Source organism: Cynocephalus volans, chromosome 4 (assembly GCF_027409185.1).
Source record: "Cynocephalus volans isolate mCynVol1 chromosome 4, mCynVol1.pri, whole genome shotgun sequence".
Lineage (NCBI taxonomy): Eukaryota > Metazoa > Chordata > Mammalia > Dermoptera > Cynocephalidae > Cynocephalus > Cynocephalus volans.
In genome coordinates this window covers 110,052,045-110,063,643 of record NC_084463.1, presented here as the reverse complement: position 1 = coordinate 110,063,643, position 11,599 = coordinate 110,052,045, and positions in this window count along the sequence as shown.

The window sequence follows — 11,599 nt, the reverse complement described above, 5'->3', positions numbered from 1 at the left end:
CACATGGTCTCTTGCTTTCATTATTGTGACAGCCTCCAGATTCTGATAGTCTGTTCTCCACAACGACCAAATTGATTCTTTTAAAAGTTAAGTCAGGGCATCTCATTCCTCTGCCCAAAATTCTTCACTGGCTCCTCATCTCAGAGTAAAAGCCCATAGGCCCCGCAGGATATGGACTCATCACGGGCTTTTCTCCTCTCTATTTGAATCCCCTTTTCACTGCTCCTGCTCACTCCACTCTTCTCACGCTGCCCTCCTCCAACATACCAGGCACACTCCTGCCTCAGGACCTTTGCACTTGTGTTTTCTCTCTCTAAAAAGTCATTTCCCCAGATTTGCAAAAGGGTTGCTCTTTCACTTTTTTCACTTATCTGCTCAAATGTCACCTTATCAAAAAGGTTTTCCCTGACTATGCTACAAAAAAAGTACACCCGATCTCCCTTACTTTGCTTCATTTCTCTCTGTTGCACTTATCATTACCATATATATGTACATGTACATACATTGTAAAATATATATTTGTTTTTTGTCTGTCTCCACTAACTGGAATGCAAGCTCCATAGTAGCAGAAACTTTGTCTTGTTCACTTATGTATCCTCAGTGCTTGGACAAATGCCTGGCATGTAGTAGACATTGGTTAAATACTAGCTGGATGAATGAATGAGTGAGTCAATGAGCATGGCTTCTCTGGAGAGTTCATCGTGACACCAGAAATTGGCTGGAGAACAGAAGAGAACTCGGTGTGAACTCTCTGAACACAACACCCATGACACAACACCACCATTATCATACACACCCACACACACCCCCACACACCCACACAAACACCAATAAGCTGGAACCCATACAAATGTGCAACAAAGGGAAATGAAGTGTGCTTGTAGGGTGGAAAAGCACACAGCTATTAAAAACATAAATTATGAAGACAGTAAAATGCTCATGGTATGTTAAGGAAAAGTAGCAGATTGTAAAATTGAACAGTTTTTAATATATAATTACTGTTCTACCATATCACAGCAACGTAAAATTATGAGAGAGCTGATATTAAAAACAAAATTATTGTGTTAGGCCGATTAGTGGGATTATGGGTGGTTTGGTTATCTTTTTTCCTCCACGGTTAAGATCTTGTATTCTTTTTTTCCATAAAAGGAACATGTTTTAACGCCCTGGGCACATAGGCTGAGGAAAAATCCCAGCCCAGTGAGGTCAGCACTCAAGTTCCCCCAGGAACTCCCGAGCGTTGCAGAGAAGTCCTGGGACAAGCCTGTGCAGAAGGGCTGCCCCAGAGGCCGAAACCCAGCACTAAGTGAGGCATAGAGCGTTTGCATGACTAACCCTGGGGGAAAAAACCCACCAGAAAGTTCTATTTAAGCTCAGAGAAATGCAGAAGTAAACCTACTTGAACCTAACTTGGCTTTAAAACGAAACCATCTGTGTCCCTGGAGTATTTGTGGGGTGGGGGTTGGGGGGCCCTCCTGTAAGGAGAGACAGTCAAGTCTACGCTCTATGACCCTCGCTGGAGATCCAAACTCTCCCGCAGGGGTCCAGATCCGGGGACGTCGGGTTAGGGCAAAAAGCTCAGAATCGTAAACCCACTGAGCGTTCGCTTTAGACCAGGACTTATTAACCAAACTATGGCTGTGAACTCTTTGGTAATCATCAAAGATACATACCTTCTTCCCAAGAAAACTGCACATCAGCCCCAAAATCTGAAACAATTTCAGCAGTTTCATGGACCCCCCGAATACTATCCACTCATACCCCAGATTGAGAACCCCTGACCGTTCTGAATAAAAACAACGTCCTACATACTGTACGACGTGCACGCTATTTTTCAAGTCTGTTGATAGTATTGTGATGAATAAATACAAATTCATTTAAAAGAAATACTGAATTCAGAGACTTCTTGTTACGTATGTTCTTCTGAGGGGCAGTAAATGTTTGCGCAAATTCAAGAAACATGTTAAAAGGGTCCCTCATCCCTGCAGCAGTCAGTCTTACAAGTGCCCTGGAGGGGTCCTGGCGACAGTTCCCTTGCCCCAGGGCCCAGATACTGGAGGGCGCCAGACTCCCGACCGAGAAGTCCGAGAATCCGAGGCTTCCGGGAGCCAGCCCCGGCTTTTCAGGGTTTTGGTTTTTTTTCCCGGAAATGGGCAGCCGCTGGTTGTCTCACATGTATTTAAATTTTATTCTCCAGTTGTGACCGGGTTTTCCAGACGTGGATTATCAGCGCGTGTCCAAAGAGCGCGAAGCGCAGCCATTGGGTCGCTGGGGGTAAGCGGCCCCGGGTGGAGCCCCGAGGGGCCCAGGCGTGGGCGGCCGTCCCCAGCTGCCGCTGCCCGCAGAATTCCCTGCCCGCGAGCTCCCTCTCGTGGGTGCGGACAGGAGCCACCCGGGCAGCGCACGACCTTCCAGCGCAGGAGCGGCTCGCAGGGCCGGGAGGACATTGACCGGCTTCGGCTGTGCGGCACCTCGACCGCGGATGAATGTGCAGATAGTGAGGGGAGGGGCGCGTGGCCCAGCGCATTCTCTGTCACTGAAATCTCTAGGACGGTCCTCCCCCATCTCCCTCCCCTCCCTCCACCCATGCCCCGAGATGCTCGTAACCTGATTTAGGCTTTGGCAACCCAGCCAGGCTCTCGGAGCCCGAGGCTGGCTCATCAGACACCGGTATCTGGCATACAGTAGGTATGCGCACATCTGTTGAATACATAAAAGATTTTATTTTTCGTGTTAGAACCGTGTCTTTTTCAACGACACTTCCAGTCGTGGGCCCCTTGTTGGGAGGGTGTACAGCCAGAAGGGGACAGCCGGGGAAGTGGAGGGAAATAGGCGGGCCCAGAGAGCAGCTCTGAGTGAGCTGGAAAGTCAGCACCCAGAACCGATCCGGGCGCCCAGACTCGGTGCAGCTGCATGCGGCGCTGACCGCCAGAACTGCGCGCCCTGGCGCCAAGCTGTGCCGGCAGCGTGTTGGGGGAGTTGCCCTGGAGTCAGGGAGGTGGAAAGACGGAAAAAGGAGAGCCCGGAAGGGGACAGTCCCCACTCGACTGGCAGGGTAAAGCCCTGGCACTACCGAGTACTAGAGACATGGGACCCGGAAAGCTCGAGGTCCCAGGTGACTTGGACAGGAGGACTGTTAAAGGGATCCCCAATCCTCCCGCGGGGACAGAGCGACACGTCCACCCGGGCTCAGAGGACATAGACCAGGGGGCGTGCGGCCCTGCCCCAGGCTTCCCAGGTCTTGCAAACAACAGCCGCCTGAAGGGGGCGAGATGTTCCTTCGGCACTGCTGGACGGGGCCTAAGACCAGAGCCAAAAATAGAAATTGAGATCATCTGAAAAGAATGAGGCTGAACAAACATACCTATATAATCCTGATGGGGCACATAGTAAAGTAATATTTCCAAACACGGCAGTAAGGAAGGATTAACTATGTAGGGAATGCTCGGATGAATGAATGAAATTTTTAAGAAAAAAATGTAAGTTTCACATCATACATCAAAATAAATTCCAAGTTGATTAAAATGCTAGCTAGTTTAAAGAACAGTCATAGAAACACTATAATAAATAGGATAAAAATGGTTATGTTTAGGGATAAATGTCAGCATTCTCAACACCTTAGAACAACAAAAGAAACTGCAAAGGAAGACTAACATTCAAAAATATAAAAATCTGGTAGGATTTTAAAAAGAAAACAGCTTGGGGGAAATGTCTGTACCAAATAACAAGCAGATAATACCTCAAATATATAAAAGTTTGTTGGAATATATAAAAACAAAGTACCAACAGCTCAATTGACGAAGAAGGTAAGTATGTAATTCACAAGGAGAAATAAAATCAGTACCCAAGTGGATGGGGAAATGTTCATTGCCCTTAATAATCAGAAATTGTAAACCTAAAACAACCTTGACATAGCATCTTACATCTACTAAAGTTGGTAGATGTAAAAACACATAATTTTCTCCTTAAAGTCCTGAACTGCTCAAATGTGAATTTTCCATCCACAGACGGGGCTGACAGTAAACTTGAGTCACGGAGTAGGGAGCCAAGTAGAGGTAAGCGGGTGCGGTGCATTTGTCCGCATGTTTAGAAATGGACTTTGCTTTACTGCGAATATTAAACAAGAGATAGGGTCATCTGTAAAGCTGAAAAAAGATGTCCTCTCAGGACAAGTTTCTAGATTTCCTATCATCTCCTGAACTGTGGGCTCACAGAGGCAGCCACCAGGTCTCATATAGGACAATTTTCAGGGTAGTAGGAAATGTGAGAATATTAGAATTAGAATATGGACAGCCACCCCTCATTGCTAAGTGTTTTTTAATCCTTCCCCCAAACACAGTCAAATAGCTTTAGCAGGTTGCCCATGCTAAGTTCATACACCAAAGCACATAGGAACATGCTCACCCTCTCTTCTTGCTCTGTCAGTGCCTCTCAAGCCCCTCAGCTGTCCCCCTCTGTTGCCTTGTAAGGCTTCAGCCCTTCTCAGCTCTCTCAAGCGTCCTGCTAGAGTACCTACTCAAACCCTTCCTTCTGTTCCCTCCCTCTTACCATCTCCTCTCCGGTTGCTCTCTTTTTTAAAATTACGCTCAAAGGGAGAGTCCTGAAGTCTCCTGGTAAGGGAAATATATACCAGTCAAAATCTGCACGCACTTCAGGGTTACATGAGGCGCCTGGTGCTCGAGGAAGGATTTCCTTCCAAGACCTGGTGTGGAGGAAAAAGAGAGGGGAAGGACAGTTTGTGTTGCAGACTCCTCAAATGGGTCTGGGTCTCTACCCGGGTGAAGACAGAGTATTCTCTGGCCCCGAAGATGTGTGAGTCAGTGTGTGTGTGACCTCAAGTGTGACTGACAACCAGTGAAGCAGCTGAGGCCGCTGGTGATTGCCCCAGCCCTTTCTCACTTATTCCTGATCCAAGCCAGGATCTTAGCCTTCTGTCTCTGGCTTGCACTTGAACTTGATTTTCTGCACTGGCCCTTGTTGCTCCCTAAAGTTTTAGCTCTTATTCATCCTCTGGCCACTTTGGTTGATTTCAGCTTTTGCACTAAACCCCAAAGCCAGCCTGCTTGGCAAGCCCCTCCCCCCCAGCCAAGCTCCCACCAGCCACACTACTGTGACTTAACATATGCATACTGCCTTAGGTGGGAGAGGGACCTAGATTCTTCCTGGTTCTCTCTGGGCAGCAAGGAGTGAGAAGGAGAAGCAGCTGCTCTGCCAAAGGGGAGGAGATGCTCAGCTCCAAAGTACAGCCCTGCCCTCCATCACCAGCCCCTAGTCCTATCTCTGCTGGGACTGCTCAGCATTCAGGGAGCAGAATATAGAAAGGGGCATGGAGGTGGCAATGCCCAAGTCTCAGGCACAGGAACCTGGGCACAGAGGATGCATCTCTAGGAACACTGGGGACTGGAGGATGGCACAGGGGACATGTGGCCTAGAACTGGCCCGCTGAAGGAGTAGAGAGCAGGCCTGGTGTTGTGGCAGGAGCAGCTGCTCTGGACCCTTGCCCAAAGATGGAGCTCGGAAGAGGCCAGGGTCACAATTGTGACAGAAGTTCTTCTGTCCTTTTCCTCTCAGGGTTGTTGTGAATTATTCCTTGACTAACAAGGCCTAGGACCTTTTATATACATTTCTTTCACTTTCTCACTCATCAATATTTTCTGCTCCTGTCTGAATAAGAATAAACAGAAATTCATATTTCTCAGCAGTTTGTTTACTGCAGAATTGAAACCCTAGAAATGGAAACCATGAACCTCACAGAGGGAAACTGGCTTCCCAGTATCATTGTGCAAAGTCAGCTTGCTTCTCTCTCCTCTAACACATGCTATGCTCTCACCTGCTAATATCCTAAGCAGTTTCATTCCTCTGTGCTTTGTTCATGGTGATCCCTCTGCCTAGGAAACCCTTTACCTCATGCACTTGCCAAGCTCTTACTCATCTTTTAGGACCTAGATGAAGTGTCACCTCTCCCGGGAATAGCAACACCCACCTCTCTATCCAATGGATTAATTGCTTATCATTTGGTCCCCATAGTGATGTATGTTTGCCATAAAAGAACACTTATTTTACTGTATATAGTTAATGGTTTCTGTCTCTGCCTCCGCTAAATTGTACAGTGGAGAGAGTGGGAGGATTATCTTGTTTTCATTTATATCTCAATGTCTAGCACTAGCTAGTGACCCCTTGCACAGAACAGGTTCTCAAAATAAATGGTGATTGAAACGATGAAACAAAGCATGCAATTGACAAAGTAAACATGGGTGCAATTCCACTCTGCACTTCAGTCCATTCAATGTTGGAGCCAGGAATCTAAATGAGAAGCATGTGGTGGTGGAGCTTGGTCCTCCGCCTTCCTAAATTTAGTATTTGCTCCATCCCCCAGAATAAGGAGGCTTAAGATATCCCCCTTTCCCAATTTCATATGTCAAATACAATCTCATTGGCTTTTATCTCCAGCTTCTTTCTTCAAGATAGCTTCTTTCAAGTAGAGAGAATAATAATAGCTACCAGAGGCTGGGAAGGGAAGGGTGGTGCGGGAGAGAAGAGGTGAATTGAAGGATATGAAGTTACAGGTAGATAGGAAGACTAAATTCTGGTGCTCTAGGCTGAATAGAGCTAATAATATTATATTGTAGATTTCTAAATAGCTAGAAAAGAGGATCTTGAGCATAATTACCACAAAGAAAAGTAAATGTTTAGGTGATGGATATGCTATCTGCCCTAAGTGATTCATTGTACGACATATGCATGTATTGAAACAACACACTGTACCCCACAAATAGGTACAATTAAAAAGTAAAAAATCCTAAAACTAAAAATAAAAACATGCATTGGCTATACCACTACATTAAAAAAGAAAAAGAAGAAAAAGAATACCTTCTTTGAATTTCATAGCAATAGTGTGTGGCAGACCAGGAAACAAACTACTCATTTTATTGTCCAAATCACTTGGCTGCATAAGTCTCTTTGGCTGTTAAAGGAACTGTGTGGTGTCTAATCCTGTTCAGCAATGATCTAAGTCTACCAGCAAAATTCTTTCTGAAACTGCTATGCCTGTGCTTTGCACAAAGTAGCCACCAGGAAGTTGATGCTACAACCATGTGTAACCGGGAAAATGAGGCAGCCAGGGGAAGATGCTGTGGGGTCTGCTGCTGTCGTGCGCCATTCTTGACACAGCAGGAACCTCAACAAAGGGATTAGCCCCGGAACCCTCAGATCTTTGGCATACCTTTCTCAGTCATACAATATCTAGAAGATCTAATTCATGACTGACAGTTTAGAGAAATATGTTGCATTAGTCAAGCTCTTTTAATTTCAAGCCACTGAAACACACATCAAAATAGCTTAAGCCAAAAAGAGGAATATATACAGGCTCGTGGAGTCAAACCAAGATTGGCTTAAGGAACTAAAACACTCAGATCTTGCTCTCCTCATTTCTCCATTCTGCTTTGTGTTGGTTCATTCTCTCCTCCTGCAAATAGGCTTTTTCCAAGCAATAGGAAGTTTGGCTTCCCCATTTTTGTCAGCATAGCAATTGAAGCATCTACAAAGTTCCATGAAAAATTCCATTTGGCACAGCCCAGATCATATAGGTACGCCTGTATTCAAGGAGTTGGTCTCCATTATCAGAAATTTGGGGAGAGCACAGGCATGATCATTGGGCAAAACTTTGCAGGCCAGGTGACTTGCCAATTTGTATCAAGTGCATTTTAATAACTTGAAATATTTTTAATTTTTTCTCTGATTACAAAATAAAGGCTGTGTTTAAAATACAGAAAGTTCAAAAAGGAAAAAGGAGTGGAAAAACTCCCAAAATCCCACCACTCAACTGATAGCCATTGTTAGCCTTCCATTCTTTTAATGCTTTAAAAAAAATCCCACATATACAACTTCACTTGCTGGTTTTTTCACTTTAACATTATAACATATACATTTCCCCAAGTCAAAAAAAAAAAATCCTTGAAACATTGCTTTAAATAGCTATATAGAATACTTTGAAAACTTTTTAACCACTTCATTCAGAAGGAAAGAAGGCAGTGGAAAGACATGACATCTTTCCTACATGTGTGTCTGTCCTCAGTCCCCTATGGAAATTTCAGTCCCTAGGACTGAATTCCAACTGCAAAGGCAAGGCCACCATGCTGGAACTCTCCCCTCCCCCATTGCCTGCATTCCCCCAAACACTTTCAAACTTCTCATCCACACTCATTCCTCCTCTGCTCCATGCTCAGAGGACTTGCTACGAATCTGGCTAGTGGATCAGTCAAATGCTTGAGGTTTGAATCCTGACACTTGTAGCTATGTAATATGGGAAATGTATTTTACCTCTCTATCATATGTAGGTCAGTCTGATGGTAGTTGATTACACAACCCCCATCACCCCCCACTGCTAAATTCAACTGGCTAAAAAAGATAAAGTACAATAAATATATGTGTAAAATGGGTTTTTGTCAGAGTTCTTATAAGGATTAAAGGATATTATATATATAAAACACTTAGCACGTAGTAGGTGATAATGATAGCAAAAACAAAAAACAAAGAAGATTCTCTTCTAGCTATAGCCCTCTCCTCCCTTTCTTTTTCAGTCATGCTTCTTGAAAATGATTTGTACTTGCTGTCTCTAGTTCCTCATATCCGATTTACATCCTAACCCACTGTAATCTGGCTTTTGTTCTCCTTCTACTGACACTGTTCAGCAAAGATCTCCTAATGAACTCTAGATGTCTTCGCGGAGCTTTGAATCATTTCTTAAACTTTTCTGCATTTGTAACAGTTAATCAGTTTCTCCTTCAAACTTCTTTTTCTGGTCCTCATGACACCAGATTCCCCCCAATTTTCCTAACTCTCAGACCGCTTCTTATTCTCCTTTGTTGCCTGCACTGTCCTTTAGTTAGTATTTGTCCTCAACTTTCATTTCTCTGGGACAAAAAAGCACTGTGCTTTGTTGCTGTGAGAGCTGAGCTGGAATTCTGGCTCTGCTACTTACTAAATAGGATTCCTAAGTTATATAACTCCCTTGAGCCTCCATATTCTCACCTACGAAAAGGTAACTCCTCTCCTGGATAATCATCCTAAATTGAGTCGTTGTATACTGAACCTGTATTTCCCACTTGGCATAATGGATTAGTAGGCATAAATTGGAATTCAAGCCTGAAAACCCATTCATGCCATAAAAATGTCAACACTCAAACTAATATATATTCTTCAAAATATTTATTAACCATATAAAACTAAACAATATAAATTATGATATAAATGTTACTTTGAGGTATTTTTCTTCATGGGTTGGACTGGCCAAGATTTCATAGACTCCTAGATTAGTGAAGTTTGGACAGAACATACCATCTTTTCCTGGTAAATCTTCCTAGAGCGTACATAGATATTTTTCCTTATTCCAGAGACCTTTGAACTGCATTGAAAATTAGGGTCATCTGCCACAAAGAAAAAGAAAGTTCAATGATGTTCAGATGAATGCTTCTTAAAGTTTTTGAAAGCTAAACATTGGGAAAGGGACAGTTTCAATAATGTCTTACTCTTCCATTTTTATAAGAATCTACTTTGCTGAGCTTCTGAAATATTTCTAACAATACTACCAGGTTTGTAGGAGAAACTTCTAGAGCCACACACGCTGCAATGTCAATCAGTTTCAGTGATGCTTTTAAATGTTACTCAAATGCCTTCAAAAATACTAAATGAGGCAGTTTCCTCCAAATTCCTAGATCCAGGCTTCACTTATGATTTTCACAATATTCAAAACATTTTGAAAATTCTTTTTTGATCCGTCCTCCTTGTTGATTGCTTTAATTGACCTTTGAAATTTTCACAAAAATACTTCAAGGATGCAATAACTTTTTTGATCTGTTGGCTAAAGTCAGTGAAATGCTTTGATGAATTGGGGAGGAAGAGAAACTACTTTAGTGTCAGGAAGTTGCTGCTTAAAAATTGGGAGACAGCGTGAAGCATTACCCAAACCCAGCTGTTATGAATTTTTAAAAATGTCATCATTTCTTGACCTCTCGATCAGTACAATGAAAATCAAAGCTTGAGAATTAGCTCTTCAAAAGATATTACTTCATTAATTAAAGGGTACTGCTCTTAGGGGCTGGCCGATTAGCTCACTTGGAAGAGCATGGTGCTGGTAACACCAATGTCATGGGTTTGGATCCTCATACTGGCCAGTTGCCCAAAAAAAGGGTACTGCTCTTGGATTCTTGGCAGGATAAAGTTAAGGCAACAGTTTCAATTTGCAGTCATCTGCAATATGTGATTCTTCCTACCCAACTTCACAGTCAATATTTAAAATTTTTCTTTCTTACCAAATTGTTTTCTAAAAAAATTTTTTTTTGTTTTATCAATGGTAAATACCTATCCCAAACAGTAACAAACCTTTGCATTTTAATTAAATTTTCTGGAAAATTCTTCAACCCTTCAATGTAAGCGTTTATAGCTTCCCCCAACTCTGATGTTTTAACAAGTTCTCATTCTTTTCAACAAAAACAAAAACTGCTCAAAGTACAGTAATTCCTATCTAATGAAATCCCCATTCTCTTGTTTCTATCCACAATGGGGTCCTAGTTTAGGTCCTAACTCCTACCTGCATTACTACTATTATGGCCTTCAAACTACTCTGAACATTCATTCTCCAATCTACCACTAGCCTTTCTAAGATATGTATGGTCTTTTAACAATCACTCTACCTTGCACAATCCCTCCAAGATAGCATTTACCTCATTTTATTGTCATTATATATTTACATGGGTTTCCTCTATATTATCCTAAGTCCCTAGTGGGCAAAGATTACTTCTTACTGGTCTTTGGTCTACCAGTTAGCACATAGAAGGAACTCAACAAAAATTATCTTATGTTGAATATGAGCCCAACTCTCACATTAGGTTTCAGATGGCTGAAGAATTCCCTTTGAACACCAGACACCAGATTTATTTCTCCTTAATCTTTCTTTAAAAGTATGTGAAAAATTTACTTTAAATCTTGATGAAAAACATCTGAATTTTTCTTTGAAGCTAGGGCACTAGAAAAGTGCACTTCAGTAACTTAGAGATGAACACCAATTGTTATACTCTCTATAACTTTGTCTTCAGTGGCTACTGAAATATGTAAATTACCTGCTTTAGTCCATACAGCTTTCTAAGTTTTGTCTAATTTCCCTATCTGCATCAATTCATCTTACACCTCTAAAGTTTGCTTTTTAAGATGCAATAAACTAAAATAATCAAGCTTGTTAGAAATGTTAGCAGAAAGAAATAGACCCTAATCAAGAGCCTGAAGATGTACCCATGATCAAAGCACAATGATCTCACATCTATTTTTATCAGCTCAAAGGTCATCACTGCTTTCTCTCTGGTTCTAATCTACATCCAAAAAAGATGTCACAGTAGAATTAGTATTGTTTATCTCTTCAATTTGCACTTATTTCTTAAAAATCCTGCCTAGTTTGGTGAGAATTAAAACCTTTTCTACTTTAAAGCTCTCTTCTTGACTCAGTCCAAATTAGAAAGTCATGAGTCATATCCATTATATTCACCTAACAATCTGAAGCTATTTTAAATTACATTATACATTTCTGACAAGTCATATGCATAATATG